Source organism: Bos indicus, chromosome 20 (assembly GCF_029378745.1).
Source record: "Bos indicus isolate NIAB-ARS_2022 breed Sahiwal x Tharparkar chromosome 20, NIAB-ARS_B.indTharparkar_mat_pri_1.0, whole genome shotgun sequence".
Taxonomy (NCBI): domain Eukaryota; kingdom Metazoa; phylum Chordata; class Mammalia; order Artiodactyla; family Bovidae; genus Bos; species Bos indicus.
The window spans coordinates 4,540,941-4,559,532 of NC_091779.1; the positions used below are offsets into that span (position 1 = coordinate 4,540,941).

At 48.6% G+C, this 18,592-nt stretch overlaps 1 protein-coding gene across 1 annotated transcript in view; it reads left to right on the forward strand.

Moving 5' to 3' along the window:
* The window catches only part of ERGIC1 (endoplasmic reticulum-golgi intermediate compartment 1), a 113,164-nt gene that overhangs the window by 34,439 nt on the left and 60,133 nt on the right, over window positions 1-18,592 (forward strand). The window lies entirely within an intron of this gene.

Below are 18,592 nucleotides of genomic sequence, written 5' to 3' on the forward strand. Positions count from 1 at the left end.
GTGTAATCCACAGGAGTTCAGAGAGGTCCGGCTAGTTGCTTAAACAGAGTCAGCATTAGAATGCCAGCTGGTGTGAGACAGAAGCCAGGGTTGTCTCCACTCGCCTTCAAGCAACCCGTGCCCCCCCACCCCGCCATGCTGCTCTGCAGAGAGAAGGCAAGAGTAAGCCCACGAGGGGCAATGACAGCCGCACCATTGTGGTGGTTTCATCAGTGATGAAAATTGCAGCTGACGTCTGTCATCTGCCGTGTGCTTGCTCCCTGCTGTGAACTGTCTTCAGTGCCTTACATGTCCTTCCGCTTACAGTCCTTACTCCCATGAGATCGTCAGTAATTTTATTCCCATTTTGCAGATGAAAAACACTGAAAGCTCAGGGGAAATTTTGTCCAAAGGCACACAGCTAATGAATGAGGCAGTAGAGCCCCTGGCTTTGCGGACCCACACCTCAGGGGTTGAAAAACCAGGAATGCTGTGGTTTACCCAGACACTGGATTATTATTCAGCACTAGAAAGAAATGATCCACCAAGCCATGAAAGGACATAGATGCTGCTGCTGCTGCTGCTGCTAAGTCGCTTCAGTCGTGTCTGACTCTGTGCGACCCCACAGATGGCAGCCCACCAAGCTCCCCCATCCCTGGGATTCTCCAGGCAAGAACAACGGAGTGGGTTGCCATTTCCTTCTCCAGTGCATGAAAGTGAAAAGTGAAAGTGAAGTCGCTCAGTCGTGTCTGACTCTTAGCAACCTCATGGACTGCAGCCTACCATCATCCATGGGATTTTCCAGGCAAGAGTACTGGAGTGGGGTGCCATTGCCTTCTCCGGGACATAGATGGGGGAAACTTAAATGCATATTGCTCAGCGAAAGAAGCCAATCTGAAAAGGTTATATACCTATATAATCCAACTGTATGACATTCCGGAAAAGGCAAGAGTGTAGAAAAAAGAAAAAGGCAACAGTGGTTGCCTGAGGTGGTGGGGAGAGGGAGGGATTCTGTTATTCAGGCAAAGTAAGAGGATTTGTATAGTAAGCAGAACTTCTCTGCATGATACTGTGATGGTGCATGTATGTCATTTTCCATTTGTCAAAATCCATAGAGTGTTCAATGCCAAGAGTGAACCCTAATGCAGACTGTGGACTCTGGGTGATAATGGCATGTCAATGCAGGTACCTGCATTGTAACCAATGCCCCACTCTGTGGGAGAGGTTGATAATGGGAGAGGCTCTATAGGTGTGGAAGCAGGGGACATGTGGACAAAATCTCTGTGCCTGCTGCTCCATTTTCCTGCGAACCTAAACCTGCTCTAAGCAGTGGTCTAGTTTTTAAAAAAGTAAACAGATACACAATGCACATGATGTTTGAGCCGCTGCCAGCCTGACCTCCAGGCCGTGTTCTTCCAACCGCCCTCAGCAGTGATGTGAGTGGGGTGGGTTGTAGAGTGTGGGGGCGTCCCTGGGTTACCTGTGAGATGGCAGGCATGCCAAGGGACTGTGCCTGGGGATGGACTGATCCTCCCGCTTGGGGAGGAGGAAGGAGGAGGTGAGGGAGGTGATAACCACATTCTTTGGTCTTCATTCCCTGGGACAGTGTGTGCTCAGGGAGGCTGGCCTTGCCCCTGCCAGGGCATTGCAAAACTCAAGTTCAGTTGAATCAGTGTCCTTTGGAAAAGTACATTCTGCTCAGGAGCCAAGTAAAACTGAAGGTCTTGCAGCCAGCACACTGGAGTCGAGCGCTGTGACTCACGCTGAGTGGGAGGGAGGCGGGCCGAACTCAAGGCAGGCCTCGGCTCCCAGGTGGGCCCAGGCTCGCTCTGGTGCCAGGCCTCTCTGCCAGCTCAAGGCCCTCAGCTGGGGCAGTGTGCGTGCTCTGGGGAGCATCGTCATGTGGCTTCGTCAGGGCTCAGACCCCCTTGCTGGTTAGAAAGGGTCCCGACAGAGCTATGGAGAAAATGAATCACTGTTAAAATCAGATTTTCTTATTAGCTTGCATTATTGACTTAGAGATGACTCCTCTCTAAGGTAAGCCTTTGGTAGATGTAGGGGCACCTTGGTGTCATGGGAAGAGCCCCAGATAGGATTTGCAGGTAGTTCTCATTTGTGACATTAGGGAATTCAGTGTTGCTTCCTGAACCTACGTTTTTCTAACGTTAAAATGGTCTGAACTAAATCACTTTGTTGAATACCCAGGAAGCTTGTCACCAGTGCCCCCAGTTCCTCGGCCTTGGCAGACATTGCGAATCCATCCCAGCACACATGCACCACATCCAGTCCCAGCTGTTGCATCTGGGCAGCCACTAGAATCGATGCCTGAGAAGCCCTGGTTTGGCCACGCAGGGACTCGTGGTCTCAGTGTCCTAGCTCTAAGCGTCCAACTCCTGCTGCCCTCTCGCTATCTTTTCAGTCCTGCTGTGTATTCTGTAACAAAAATACTTCAAGATTGAAGGCCAAGTTCACCAACAGTCCCCGGGCTGAATCTGAGCCATAGGAATGTTTTCTTTGATGTGCATATTATTTTATTTAAAAAACAAAAAGCAAATTTAAAAAACCCTGGAAATCCCAGTTGCCATCATATTTATTGTATTTATTTTTATTTTGGAGTTAGCTAGGTCTTCACTGCTGCACGGCTTTTTCCTGGTTGCAGAGGGCAGGATCTGCCCTGTAGTTGCGGTACAGAGGCTTCCCACTGCCGTGGCTTCTCTGTGGACATGGGCTCTGGAGCGCGTGAGCGTCAGTACTGGGCACGTGGGCTTAGTTGCGCCACAGCATATGGAGGCTTCCTGGACCAGGAAGAGAACCTGTGCCTCCTGCACTGGCCGGTGGATTCTCTACCACTGATCCCCACCATCATGTTCAAATTGGTAATTTCATGTAAGACCCCAGATTTCTTTCTGGTTTTCTCTGATCTGGCTGCCCTTCTTCTGGCCACAGGCCGAGCTAGGAGGCTTTCTCCCCTCTTTAGGTGGGCTGTGGATCCTCTGGTTGCCACAGGCTCCACTGGCCCACCTCTCTCATCCAGTACCTGCCCAGCCTTGGTGGGCGTTTTCCACTGGGGAGCATATAATGCCTCGTTGCCCCTCCTTGGGCGCTGCGAGCAACTCGGGGATCAGTGTCTGGGCCCATTTGGGATGCTTGCTGTTTCCTGGATCATTTTCAAAGGGAAGAGTGTTCTCTCTCCGTGAATAATCACCCCCTGGTGAAGTGGTTTTAAATTTTTATTTTCCCATGTGGGCTTTTCTGAAAGCGAGGGCTCAGCTAAGCCGTGTGCTGGTGAGGGAAGCGCAGGTGGAGGCAGATGGGGAAATGGGGAGTGGGGAGGAGGCCCCCTGCCCGCCCAATGCCAGTCACGCACCCCGCTGCCTCCCGTAGGTCTCCTCTGTGATGTCTCATTGCTGGGGGCTGGTTAGGAAGCCATGAAGTTCTCTGAGGAGAGTCGCCTGCACATTTCAGGTGAGCTCTTGGCCCAGAAAGACCACCAGTCTTTTGAGACTTGGTGGATCTCTTATTGCTTAAAAATTATGCTCCCCACTCACGTGCCGGTACTGAGGCCCCCACAGTGTGTAAGACCAGCTCCTGCCCTTGAAGAGTTCGTATCTGTGAAAATAAGACGACACCAGTGTATTTTTTTAATGGATATGATGCTGCACTATAAAGGACAGAGGAAAAACGAGTGATAATAAAGTAACATAGGTTTGGTTTCTTACTGTTTTTGTATTCCCTAGTTGTATTTTTTAGATTCCGCACGTTGAATGACAGTAGGCACTGTCTCCTTCTCTAGCTGACTTATTTCTGTTAGTGTGGTACCTCAGGTCCATCCCTGTTGTCGCAAATGGCAAACCTTCATACTTTGTCATGACTGAGTTGTAGTCCTTTGTGTGTATATATCCCGTAAAGAATCCGCCTGGAACGCGGGAGACCTGGGTTTGATCCCTGGGTTGGGAAGATCCCCTGGAGAAGGGAACTGCTACCCACTCCAGTATTCTGGCCTGGAGAATTCCATGGACAAAGGAGCCTGGCAGGCTACGGTCCACGGGGTCACAAAGAGTCGGACATGGCTGAGCTTCTTTCACTTCACTTCACTTCGTGTGTGTGTGTGTGTATCTATATATCCTTGGATAAATGGATATATACATATATAAGTGTGTGTATATATATATCCTTTATCCATTCACCTGTGGATGGAAGACACCAACAGTAGTAATGAGACAGAGTTAGCTGTGTTGTTCATTCATGATTGCACACACATGATGTGCCACACATGTATGACACACACATGTATGACACACACATGTATATTGTGTGCCGAATGATGAGAGAGAGCAGCTCAGGGGCCGTGGCAGCTGGAATAGGGTGCCTCAGCCAGCCTGATGCTGATTGGAGATGGCTTCTCAGAGGAAAGGGTGTGTGAGCTCAGTTTTAAGGAACTACCTGGGGCCTCTGACTTCATCTTCCATTCCAGCTGTATCTGCCTCCTTGCCATTTGGGAAACCTGCCAGATATGTTCCCTGCCTCAGGGACTTTGCACTTACCATCCCTTCAGCCTGGAGCTCTCACCCCTGGACAGCCAGATGGCTGCTGTCCCACTTGAATGAGATATCTGTGTGCATGTCACCTTGTCAGATGAGCCTTCTCTTACACCCACCTAAAGCAGCTCCCACACGACATTCTGTTTCCCTAGCATGGCTTGTTTTTCTGCATGGCACTGGCATATATGAGTTCATTATTGTTTGTGTCCCCTGGGATGTGAGCTAAGTGAAGGCAGAGAGTTTTATGTCTTGACCGCTGTTGTACTCCTAACACCAAGAACAGTGCTCTGTCCACAGTGGGCACTCGGCAATGGAGCGGAGTTGAGCTGGCAGAGAGAGGGATGCTGCAGATGAGAGCACAGTCTGTAGAAGGGACAGAGCTGGGCAGCAGGAGCCTTTCTGAAACCAAGAGTGGGGTCATGGGGTGAGGGGCCGATAATAGAGAGGCAGGGGTGGTGAGCCCACAACAAGTCTTGTGAAGACCCTGACTGCCGTTATTTTCCTGCTTGTAACCTGTTTATTATGGAATAACTGAAAAGTACCAGGATATGCCCAAGGGACCCTAAGCAAGCTCTCCCCCAGGCAAACAGGGTAATACTTTGATCTCTTTCCTGCGTCTTTTTGCCTGGGACTGTCTGAACATCCCACCTTTTCACTTGTGAGCCAGACCTCTTTTCCTAAAGCACACAGCCACTCCCAAGCTTGGCGCCGTAACTTCATGTTTGGACAGATGGAGACACAAACCTCGGCCTTGCCACTTGCTGAGTGCGTGACCTCGGGCATCCAGAGCCGTGACCCTTGGCCAGAGCTGTCACTCTGTCCGGGGCTTCTCTCTCCCCACTGCCCTGGCCTCGTGTCCGCTCGTCTTCTTGCACTCAGGGACCCAGCCCAAAACTCAGCCTCTCGACCCAGTCTTTTCTGAGCCTCAGTTCCTTTTCCTGTGAAAGTGGGGGCGAACCTCATTTTGAGACATTGAATGGTTTTGAGGCTGCGTTGGGGAGATGTGAGCTAAGAGACTGGCTCATGGGAGGTGCTCAGTGCATGCTCTTTCCCCTCCCATGACACCAGCTTTTTCTCTGTGATACTTCCTTGCCTGCGAATCTCTTCAAACCTTAATCCTGTCCTAGGCTTCTACCCCAGGACCAGCCAGAACTCAGCCTTCACTTCCCCAGTAGCTGAACTGTTGTCCAAAAGGAGGTCTCATGGCTGAGTGATTCTGAATCCCCCGAGCAGGTGGAGGTCAAAGGGCATTTGGGGTCCCTTGAAGGGGGCCCCTTCCACAGGTGTCTTGGCACAGTTGTCTTTCCCCCCAGTTCACTCCTAAACTTAAAAACCCCAATGCCAATGTTTTCTTCCTTTTAAATCTCTGTAGAAGGCCGTGCCCTGGCGGGGAGCCATGGCCATGAGAATCTAATCCCCGAATAGCTCCTGCTGCTCAGCATTTAAAGGCCGTCTGTATTTTTATCCGATGATGGGTCACTTCTAAAAAACTCCGCTCAGGTCCTGCCCCTCTAAGAATACATTTCCATTTATAGCGTCTGCGCTCGGGATGTTGTCGTGTCCTGGTGTGGAGCCGCCGGCTGCGTCCTGTTTCCAGTGATCTGGAAACACGCTGGGGGCCGTAGCTGTTTGCCCCAGCCCTGGCCCTCGTTCCATGGCCTGGACACATGGGAAGCTGACTCCCAGCCAAGCCCTGGCTGCCTGACGGCCTCGGGCCCGACATCAGGCCTTTCCTGTTGCTGGGGGAGCGTGGGCTCCTCGGGCTGTTGCTGGGCGGGGGAGGTCAGGGGGGTGAGGGACCCCTGTCCTGCTGTGCTCTGCTGGGGCCTCAGTGGCACTTCCCTGCAGTCTGTAGCTCCTCGGCACCCTTCCTCCTTCCCTCGCTCACCAAGTGCCCCCAGCCTGCTGTCGGCGCCAGGCTGTGCACAGATGGCCAAGGCCCCCAGCGCTAGTATGGAGCTATGGGGAGGCCACAGAGGGTCAGTGTACAGCCTCCAACCCCGACCCTGCTTCCTGCTGGCTGTGTGAGCTTCAGCCAGTGGCTAAGCCTCTCTGAGTGTCAGTTTCTACATTGGTTGATGGTACCTTGTGGGTGAGGGGGGAGGGGTTCAGTGGGATAAAGTAGGTCAAGGGTCTCAAGTAGTGCTTGGCCCACAGGGTAGGACCGGGAAATGCCAGTCCCTTTGCCTGTCCCTCTGTTGACCCGTGGTAATTCAGATGGGTACAAGCAGAATGTCTTAGGAAATACATTTGAAGTTGGAAATAAACATACGACTTAGACGTTAGCAGTCCTTGCACACCAAATGTCTCTTAAACTGCAGTTTTTTTGGCCATGCGACTCCTTGCCCTCCCCACCCCTGTGCTGGTTTAGTCCATTCTGCAGCAGAGCCCTGGAATCTGCACATTTAACCAGCCTCCTAGCGGGTTCTGAGGCAGTTCCATGGACCAGACTGAGAAACACTGCCTCCTTCATCCATTGCAAAGCACTTCTGTAGACCTACCGTGTGCTGGGTGCTTCTCTGGGCCCTGGGCATATAGTGGCAGGCAGGCTCCTGTTAGTGATGGAGTGGAGCAGTGAGCAGATACACATAACACAAGGTGGTGATTGCAAGTGTGGTGAAAAAACAGGCAGCAGAGTAAGGAGTGTGCAGAGTGCTGTGTTTTATTTGGTCGCCGGGACAGGTCTTTGAGGAGGTGACATTTGAATATAGACCTAGAAGAAGTGAAGGAGCAAGACAGGAAAAGATCTGAGGGAAAAACATCCCAGATACAAGAACTCAAGGGCAAAGGGTCTGAGATGAAAGCCCACTTGCCTGACTGTTCAAGGAACACAACACTACTGTGTTAGGATTTAGAGCTAATGCTGCTAAACATAAATTATAAGACCGGTGCCCCCTCCTTGCTGTGTGTGAGTGTTATCCTCCCCCGATGAGCCTGGATCCAGGAGACAGGTAAGGGCATTGCCTAGCACAGTGAGGCCTCCGTCTTTTTGCTGATAGACCATCTAAAATACTCTGAGAATTCCTGGATGGTCGTCTTCCTCGTCAGTTGACTTGACTTGATTGCTCATCGTGGTGGCCCAGAACAGCACAGCTTACCACTTCTCAGATGTTTGGGAACCCGGAATACACAGGCTGTGTTCTTTTCTGATTCTTTGGAAAGAATCAGGGATCCTTATGTATGACACAAGATGTTAGACGTCTTGAAACGCATCCTTCGCGTGTTTCATTGTGAGTGTCTGCAGATGTGCGTGTTTGGGCTCCATGACCCCTAAGGGAAGTTCCTCCTACCTTTTTTCAGATCGTAAGAGCAGGTTTTGTGTGAGGAGCTGCTGATTTCTGTTCTGTTTTGTTCCACGTCGAGTGTAAGAGGCAGGTGTGATGCCTCTGGGAACGGGGAAGCTCCTTGGGCGTTACCATGTGAGCGCCACAAGGATGGGGCCACTTCTGTCTTGTTGACTTTCTCCTGTCTCTCTTGAGCTTGGCACAGTAAATTAAGTCATAAGTTGAGGGTGGGAATTAAAAGAGAGGGGGCCTGAACACAGATGCTGGGGGTATACCTGGATATCGGGCAGGAGAAGGAAAAGGAACAGACAGAGAAGATGCTGAAGTGAGGATGCCATGGTGCTTCAGGCTGCCAAGAGAAGGGCGTGATCGGAGAGGGCAAGGGCAGTCAGCTGGATTGGTGCAGAGGCAGCACTGAGCGGAGCCAGTGGCATCTGGCCCGTCGTGACTCTTGGGTGATCTTAGCTACGGCAGGAAGAGAGAGTGGGTGAGGGGGGCAGGCTGCTACAGGATAAGGATCAGATGGAAGGTGAAGTGTGAGGTTATTCTAGGCGAGCCATTGAGAATGTACGGCATCGCACTGAGAGAGAGGTACAGAATAATGGGTTTTCTTTTTTTTTTTTTAAATACTAAGATCGGTCATTGGGTTCAGGTGATGGTAGCTGATCTGTCTGTTATGAAATTTAGGTAATAAATCCCTAAATCCAACATCTCATCAGAGGATGCACAGTGATGGTTTTTCCAATTCTATTAGTTCTTCCACATTATTCTTTGAATTTATTCTATAAAATAGGACTTTGTCCTCATCAGCTATTTGGTTTCCTAGAAATACATTGTGTATACCAAACAAAAAAAAACCCAGAATACGTGCTTTGCCATTATTTACCAATTTTCAGAATAATGACTTGTGTCTTCAAAGGTATCTAAAGAGGCTTTTTGTTTGTTTGTTTTTTGAAGTATTTTTATGAACTCATAGATTGCTTACTGTATTTGATGTGTTTTAGTCATGGCTATCATGAAAAAATTTTTTCTATTAATAGTTTTACTGAGGTATAATTGACATACAATAAACCTGACTTACGTAAAGTGTACAGTTTGAGCAAATTGATATATGCATACACCCGTGAGATGGACTCATACCACAATTGGTTTCATTGAGAATCATCCATATCGTTGCTTGTGTCAATGTTATTGCTTTTTGCTGCTGATAATATCCCATTGTGTGGATGTGCCATCTATCCATTTGCCTGTTGATAGATATTTGGGTTGTTTCCAGTTTGTGACTATTACAAACTAAGCTTCTATGAATATTCATATACGTGTCTTTGGGAATATACTTCCGTTTCTCTTGGGTAAATGCCTGGAATTTACCCAGGCATTTAGGAGTGGGATGGCTGGATCATATGGTAAGTATATATTTAACATTTTCAGAAACTGCCAAACTCTACTCCCTAATGGTTGTACTGTGCATTTCACCGGCAGTGTCAGAGAGTTCCAGTTGCTCCGTGTCCTCACCAACACTTGGTGTGACCAGTCTTTACAGTTTCAGCCATTCTGATAGGTATAGGCTGGTGTCTCTGTGGTTTTAATTGATGTTTCCCCGGTAACTCTGATATTAGCATCGTTTTGTTTGGTTATTCACCATCAGTGAATCTCTGGTGAAATGCCTCTTTAAATGTTCAAATTTTTGCCCATAGTTTTAATGGGTTGTTTGTTTTCTTATTCCTGCGTTTTGAGTTCTTTATTTGGAATATAAATCCTTTCACAGATATGTGATTCACACATATTTTTCCTATGAGCTTATCTTTTCATTCTTTTAATAATGCCTTTTGAAGCGTGGAGGTTTTTCATCTTGATGAGGCCTTATTTACATTTTTTTTCTTTTATAGATCATGCTTTTGGCGTCTTATCTAAAGTCTTCGCCTAACCTAAGAGTGCTAAGATTTTCTCCCATGTTTTCTTTGTAACGTTTATAGTAAGTCTTGAAGTCAGAGTCAACTTTGTTCTTTTTCATCGTTGTTTTGCCTCTTGTAAGTCCGGTGATTTCTGTATGAATCTTAGAATCAATTTGCCAAATTCTACAAAAATGCCTGCTGGAATTTTTTTCTTGGAATTGAGTTGATTCCATATCAATTTGGGGAGAAATGCCGTCTTAACAATATTGAGTCTTCTGACCCTTTAACACAGTATATTACACTATTTATTTACATCTTTAATTTTCTCAGCAGTATTTCATTGTGTTCATTCAGTATGTGGGTCTTGCACTTCTTTTGTCATATTTATCCCAAATATTTAATATATTTTATGCATCTCCTAAGAATAATAGAAGCAACCATTTTTTGTTAGCTTTTGGTTACAGCTTCTATTGTTTCTTTTTAAAGATAATAAGCAAGGATGTCGGTTTGTTTTTATCACCAGCCTCCACCTTATGGATGGTTTGTAGTTTATGAACTGGTCCCACTGGATGGACATTTGAACGGTCTCCAGTTGTTTGCTGTGACAGACGGTGTAACGGTGAACCTGTGCCTATGTAATTTTATATTTTCACCTGGAATTTACTGAATGCCATTAATGGGCCAAGCCCTGCATGACCCACGGGAGATTCAAGAACAAATCTGACTGTCCCAGCTCAGCAGGAGCAGAAGACCCTGCAGCCACCTCGGAGCTGTGCCAAGAATGTATATGCCCTCAGAGCCCAAGGAAGATGGGTTGGGGGGGTGTTGGCGCCTTGAGAGGTGCCTTCTGGAAGCTCAGCTGTCAGATTTATCCCTCTTTCTCTTTGGCTAGGGCCTGGTGGTCAGAGAGGATATTCTGAGACAGGAGACATCACAGCTGGAGGCAGTTGGCGCTAGGACGCCACCCTGCAGATAGGTAACCTCCACGTGGGCACTGAGATTGAGGGAGAGAGCCACAGTGGGCGGGCTGTGGATCTGTGTGTGTTTTAGTACTGCATACACAGAGCATCATCACCCAGCCATCCCGCACACACAGGCCTCTACCCCTCCTGTTCCCAGCCTGTTGCAGCCAGGCATGGGTTGCAGTGGACAGAGCAGAGGTCCTGGAGCCAGGCTGCAGCAGTTTGAATCCTGGCCCGGAATCTGGGGCCAGGAGAACGGGGAGAATGCTGGTGTCCACTGACCAGGGCTGTACAAAGGACGTGAGCTAATGCAGGCACAAGCCAAGGCCAGGTGCACAGCGATCGTCACAACGGGGACGGTGGCAGCGTCGGTGTGACGGCTCTTGCTATTGTTATTCCCCGCTAAGCTCCTCCAGTGGGGCTGGAGAGGCAGACTTTTTCCCCTTCCTTTTGCCAGAGGGAGGTGTGGTGTGTGAGCTCAGAGTGGTATATAGTTTGAATGTCAAGGACAGGATCTGCGGACTGGCAGTCAGAGTGGTGAGAATGATTCTAGATGTCATTAGAACCAATGCTCGCACAGTTCTCTCCCACCGTGCTCAGCTCTGCTGTGTCCACGTACCTCTGTGTGCCCTTCAGCACACACATGGGGCACGCACATGCCAGTGGTTCTCAGTAAGGTGGAGGAGATGACTAAGTGAACCAATAAGCAGTTTTCACCCAGCTCCCTGAGCCTCACTGAGGGCTCTGATGAGCTGGTGGGCAAGGGTGAGCAGCCAGAGAACCCACTAAAAGCCTTGCTGCCTATTTTTGGGACTAGTGACCCACCACTTCCAATGACTTGCTCCTAAGTGGCATCTAATTTCATTAGGCCATGGAAACAGTGACATCACGAGCGCCTGCCTGGTGACCGCCCACACATGGCGAACCACAGGGCACTCTGAGATTCGTCTTCAGGAACAGGGGAGAAGTCAGGTCCCAAGCAGCAAAAGTTAAAATAGCAAGAGCTGAGGCATTCTGCTATGAAAAGAAATTACAGAAGAAATCCATTAGTCAGAGATTTCCAGTGGCTGTTTCCTTGCTTGGGAGCAGGAGAAGACTGATGCCTGTTTATTTTGGGTGAGGTTATACAGCCGTCCCTCACTCTGTAGGCTGGAGGTGGCCTGCACAGTGAATTTCCTGTTAAGTAAACCCTATATCCTCATCGACTTCTAGTTCTGATGTTGATGTGTGTTTTATTCCAAAGAATTTGTTTGATCCTAAAGTGTAATGAAGTTGGAGGCGTGGATCCAACAACTTTTGTTTTTGTCTTTTTGATTCACTTCATTGTTGTTCAGTTGCTAAGTCGTGTCCAACTCTTTGTAACCCCATGGGCTGTGGCACGCCAGGCTCCTCCGTCCCCCACTGTCTCCTGGAGTTTGCTTAAATTCATGTCCATTGAGTCGGTGATGCTATCTAACCATCTCATCCTCTGTCGTCCCCTTCTCCTCCTGCCCGCAATCTTTCCCAGCACCAGGGTCCTTTCCAGTGAGTTGGCTCTTTGCATCAGGTGGCCAAAGGATTGGAGCTTCAGCTTCAGCAACAGTCCTTCCAGTGAATCAGGATTGATTTCCTTTAGGATGGACTGGTTTGATCTTCTTGGCATCCACAGGATTCTTAAGAGTCTTCTCCACTTACTCTTACTGCACGTTTATAAGAAGTCACAAATCTAGGTGGACTTTATTTTTTCCCTGTGGTTTCCTTTGTCCAGTTCTCTCCAAGTGTGCTTTCCCAGACACGGGGTAAAAAAGGACAGGGAAAGACTACTTAGTCCAGATTCCTGGTCTCCATGGAGGTGATCAAGGCCATGGCCATGACACCCAGCCGGAGCAGAGGCAACCGGAGGCGTCTCTGTGGAGAGAACCCAGGCCCAGTGGGAAATGAGCTTCCCACTGCCTGTTGCTCTGCCTACAAAAGGGTTTCTCAGCTTCAGCACCATGGACACTGGGGGACTGTATCCTTTGTTGTGGGCTTCCCAGGTGTGCTAGGGGTAAATAACCCACCTGCCATTGCAGGAGACATAAGAGACATAGGTTTGACCCCTGGGTCGAGAAGATCCCCTGGAGGAGGGCATGGCAAACCACTCCAGTATTCTTGCCTGGAGAATCTCATGCAGAGGAGCCTGGTGGGCTCCAGTCCATGGGGTCGCAAAGAGTCAGACACGACTGAAGCGACTTAGCGCTTAGGCATGCACATCCTTTGCTGTAGGGGGCCCCCTGTGCGTTGTAGGGCTGTAGGATGCATTAGCAATCCTGAGTTCTCCCCGCTGGGTACCACCCACTCCCCAGGGTGACAACCAAAAATATCTCCAGACATTGCTAAATGTCCCCTGGGGGGCCAAAATTGCACCCAAAATTGACTGGTTGAAAGTCACTAGCATATGACATTTCAAGAGCATGAGATAACAAGGATTTCACAAGCTTTTTATTAGCTTCTTTTTGTTTTAAATACTCTTGAGTTTAATTATACTTTAAATTGGGCAAGTCACTCCTTCTTGGAGCTTCTGCTTTCTCTCCTGTAAAATGAATGGGTTGGACACAATGATCTCAGCACACCCTCTAGACCCCACAGCGGAGTGTGGTGAAGCCATAGGGTTCCTGTGTTCGGGTCCTGTCCCAGCAGGTGACAGATCTAGTCTACCTGGCTCCAGGCACTGCTCCCATTCTCCTGGCACCTAAGCTTACTCAGTCTTAAGTCCAGTTGATTATTTTCTTGCTTTCATTTAAGCCCATTTTGCCTGATTTGTAAGTGAAATTTTCCAAATACAGTCCAAGGAACCCCTGAGGATGTATCCCCACCATCCATTTCATCTTAATCTTATTTGGAGGGCCAGCCAGTGTACCTTATCTTTGTGTAGACTCATCCATTGACTCATTCATTCAGGTCATTCCCCAAGGGCCTGCATTGGGCAGAGCTGAGCAGCAAGAGGCCCTGGTTTTTTCCTGGAGTTGGGGGAGAGCGGGGAAAGAGCATTTTTTTTTGTTGTTTTTTTTGATAAACATCAAGAATCCATCCTTGGGCTTTCTCCATTTAAGATTAAGCAATTCTAGTTCTTTAATCTTTCTTCCTAAGAAATATTTTCTACCCAAATGGTCCTAGTTATCCCCACATCATTGAGAAAAGCAGCAACAATGTAAATTAGGCCTGGATTCAGATCCGTGGCGTGACACTTTATAGACTTGAGAGCTTGGCCAAATCAGCGGCCTGTGACTCTCATCTGTAAAATGGGCTAACAGTCCCCAGCTAACAAGTGGGCTGAGGGAGTTAGATGAGAACATGCCAGTCCAGGGCCCAGCACGAGCCCAGCCCACACGAGGTGGGCACTAAGCATCTCTTCCCCTCTGCCCCTTTTTCTTTACTCTTTACTCTACATTCTCTTAACAGTGGGTGGCCACAGCTGATCACATCACCGCATTGCCCCAGAGAGGGACTGACTAGTGTGAGCCAGAGAGGACAGCTCACTTCCTGATCTGTCACATGCCTGGGTTCTCACCAGCCTCCCAGTGGCCCATTTTCTTAGTGGCATTCACTGCTGACTCACTTGGCTTGTGGTCAGCTCTGAACCCAGGGTCTTTTTCAGCTCTCTCTTTACCCTGCCACCACTCCCCAGCCTAGGATTTGTGGCGTGGGAATGGAATCATTATCAAAGAACATTCTGTTTAGTTGACCCTTCTCAGGGAGCCAGTAGCATTGCTAGACCGACAGTTTCACCAGGGCAGGGGCCACATCGACTTTGACCACTTTCATTTTCTACCAACTAGAGTGCTGCTGTTCTAGATCTAGTGACATTCACTCAGTTTGTGTCTGACTCTGCAACTCCATGGCCTATACAGTCCATGGAATTCTCCAGGCCAGAATACTGGAGTGGGTAGCTGTTCTCTTTTCCAGGGGATCTTCCCAACCCAGGGATTGAACCCAGGTCTCTCGCATTGCAGCTGGATTCTTTACCAGCTGAGGTACCAGCGAAGTCCAAGAATACTGGAGTGGGTAGCCTATCCCTTCTCCAGTGGATCTTCCCGACCCAGGAATCAAATCGGGGTCTCCTGCATTGCAGGCAGATTCTTTACCAGCTGAGCTACCCGGGAAGCCCTAGGTACTTAGTTGAACAAATGAATGTATTTTGAACTGTTCCCTGTCTTCCAGGAGATTGCCACCTGCTGTGGGACAGCATCTTTAGAAAAGCAAATAAGTGAAAACTTGAGAGTTTAAGTTGACCAATAAATGAGCTGTAAACTGAGTCCCACAAGCACAGGCAGTGGAAGGACAGTGGCCTGTGAACCTAGACTTGGGTTTGAATTCCAGCTCTGCTAATCATTAACTTAACTTGCTGCCTTTAATTAAGCAAGTTGCTTTTGGCTGAGCCTCGGTTTTCTTCCTGAAAAAATGAGATATCAGTATCTTAGAGTTATTGAGGATTAAATACAAGTATACGTGGGAACCCGCCAGCATGAGAAGCCCGTGATCTCGGTTTGTGTCATTCACTGTCTCTGAAGCGCCTCCGCCCTTTGACTGCCACTGCCTCCTGTAGTTTGATCCAAGTCTCACCCCTCCTCTTAGACCTTTGCTCACTCAGCCTTTGTCTCCCCTCCCTCCCCCAACAAAGCTGGACTCTACCTGACACCCGGCACACTTGTCCAACATTTGTTTAAGCCAGCATGACCAACCATACATGAAGAAAGCAGACTGAGTGGGAGTTTTACATGGAATCTCCCCCTTAAGCTTTAAATGTCTTTTTCATTAAATTTTTTTTAACTTTTCATTTTGAAATAATTGCAGACTTGCAAAAATAATACCAGGACTTCCCATATGCCCTTTACCCAAGCTTTCTTAAATGTTAACATCTTATATAACCAAACCATTTTCGAAACCAGGAAAGCACACTCCACCATCCTGTTAACTAATCTACAGTTCCTATTCAAGTGCCATCAGTTGTCCCGCTGACGTCCTTTTTCTGACCCAGGACATTCCGTGGGATTTAGCTGTCATGTCTCTTTGGTCTCCGCCTCTGACGGCTCCTCAGTCTTCACTTGCCTCCACGTCCTTGATACTTTAGACAGATGCTGCTGACCAGTCGTTTTGCATCGTGACCCTGAGTTTGGATTTGTCTTCTTGTAATTCATCTGAGTTGTGCATTTTGAGCAAGTTCCCCACGGGTGGAATGGGGTGCCCTCCCCAGTACGTCATATCAGGAGGCACATGACGTGTCTCCTTGCTGATGACACTCATTTTGGTCACTTGATTAAGATGATGGTCTGTTGAGTTTCTCCTCTTGTCAGGTTACTCTTTTCCCCTTGATGATTAATAGAGATTTTGTGGGGGAGGTACTTAGAAGGTATGTAAGTATCTTGTTCCTCATCAGACTTTTGATTTACTTATTTCTTTACATCTATGTAGATTTGGGGCTCATAGCATTTTACTACTAACATTGCCCCTTCTTTGGCCAGTGGGAGCCCCTTTAAGCTGGCTTCTTTTTTTTTTTTAATATATTTATTTTAATTGGAGGCTAATTACTTTACAATATTGTAGTGGTTTTTGCCTAAGCTGGCTTCTTGTCCTTTTATTGCATCTCATCATTCTTTCTTGCTTTCTGACATAAGAAGATACTCCCAAGTTCATCTTGCATTTTCCCTATCCAAATCAGCCATTTCTCCAAGGAGCTGATTCCTTTTGGTAAAGAATGATATTTAGAAACCAAGATTTGAGGGCTTGATGTGCTCATTGCTATCTGGCTGTCACTTGTCACTGTTCCTGTACCCTCTCTACAGAATGAGCTAGGAAAAAATATATATGTGGTGTGTATTTACACATGAATATCTCTCTGTGTATGCTGAAAACCATGAATTCACAGCAATACCTTCATTTCTACTGTGACACCGCAAGGTTTATTCTATGTTTTTCTCCAGATGTTATGTCCCTTCTCCAACAGTGAGGCGCCTGGCCCCCGTTGTCCTTACTGTATGTATAAACTTGATCAGCTCCCCCACATGTAACGATCTCCCATCTCTCTCTCTCTCACCCCTCTCTGGTTCTGACAGTCTGCTCTAGACAACCTCCACCTCCTCACTCTGGCCTCCGACTTCCCATAAAACTCCCAGTTTTTTTTTTTTTTTTAGTTCTACCAGTTTATTGCAACCAACCCATCTCCCTCCACCCTCATGCTCAGTCATGTAGCCCCATGGACTGCAGCCCAGCAGGCTCCTCTGTCCGTGGACTTTTCCAGGCAAGAATACTGGAGTGGGTTGCCATTTCCTTCTCCAAAACTTCCAGTTTTGAAATGGTGCCTCATATATTATTTAAACCATGAGGCCTGTTTCTGACTGTGCCCTGGCATTAACTGGACCAGGAAGCTGGCTTCTAGGGCCCTCCTGCCTCTCCACCATACTAGAGCCTGTCCTCTCCTCAGCCTCTGCTCTCGCTGTGATCACTGCCTGGACCGGCACCTGCCCTTTTCTCCCATCCTCCTGCTGTGTTCACACGTCACTTCTTGCAGGAAGCTTCAAGGTCGCCCTGGGTGCCCTCTGTAGGCTCCTCCACCCTGTGATGAAGCACCACTGTGTTCTCCTTCTGCGTCCTCCTTTGTCTCTGCTGCTTAACTGTAGGTGCGCAGAGCCAAGGGCCCGTTCTATCTCCGTGTCCCTAGTAGGTGAAGGAGGGGTAGTGCACAGTAGGTATTCGTACGTGTGTGTCAAAGAAGCATTCATAGTCATAGCAAATACTCATAGAGCACTTTTAGATTCCAGGCATGCTCTAAATGCTTCATATTATGCACCAAGTCATTTGGTCCTAATCCCTATGCTGTGAGATGGTTACTATTGTCCCCATTTTGCAGACAAGGAAACTGAGGCACAGAGAGGTTCTGTGAGGCACCCAAGGTCACACAGTCCTAGGGTCACCTTCAAGCGCAGGCAGGCTCACTCCCCAGTACATGCTCTCTCCCCTCTAACCTGCCTCCCAAAGTAAAAGGGGCAGCATTTTCAGAATGAGGGAGGTGATAGTTGAGTCACGTGAGGCTCCCCTCCCTCCTGACCATAGCAGCCCCACTTTTGTGCCCTCTGGGGCCTAAGCACCAGTGACTGGTGGCTGAGCAGGTAGGAGAGAAAGTGATACCTTTCAGCTCTGCAGCCCACAGGAGTTTTTTCTCCCTCTAGGTCTTGGGAAACCAAGCACCTTTCACGTGTAATTAGAGTGAGTGCCCAGGAGTCAAGGATGCGGCCTTAAGCAAGATTTCTAAGTCATTGCAGTGGGATTGGCAGGGCACTAAGCTTGTTTCCCAATCACCCGAGAGAAACCACCCGAGCCCATCAGCCCTGGGGGATGGAGCAGCCAGCCTCTGTGCGCAGAAGCGGGGAAACTAAGTGCCCGAAGTGTGTTCCCTGGGAGTGCTGCATGTCAGCACCTCCGCAGACGTTTCTTTTCCTTATTCCTCTCGGTAGCTGAGCAGGGTCTCGTGGTAGCAGCCCCATTTTTACAGAAAAGGAAACTGAGGCTAAGAGAGCTGACATCATTTGCTTGACGTCACACAGCAAGGAAGAAGACCAGGCAAGATTTGAAACCAGGACACCTCTGATTCTAGGGCCTGAACTCTTAAAAACAACTGGCCATGTCTGCCTGACTCTAGAGTCCCCAGTTTCACCACCCCCCAGCTCCTGTCTGCTCTGGTGGGATCCCTATGAAAGAAAGGCATGTGCTTTGCCTCTGGGCAGAAACCCACAGTTGCGGGAGCCAGCGCTGTCACGAGCTGATGTCGGCCCGGACAGGATTTTCTGTTAACCTCCTGCCTTTGAGTTCAGGAGACTCCACCACAAGGACCCCACAGGAGCCCGGAAAGAGGGGAGTGGGAACAGGAGAAGGTGGAGGCAGGAAGGGGAAGAGGGGGCGGGGAGCTGACGCCAGGC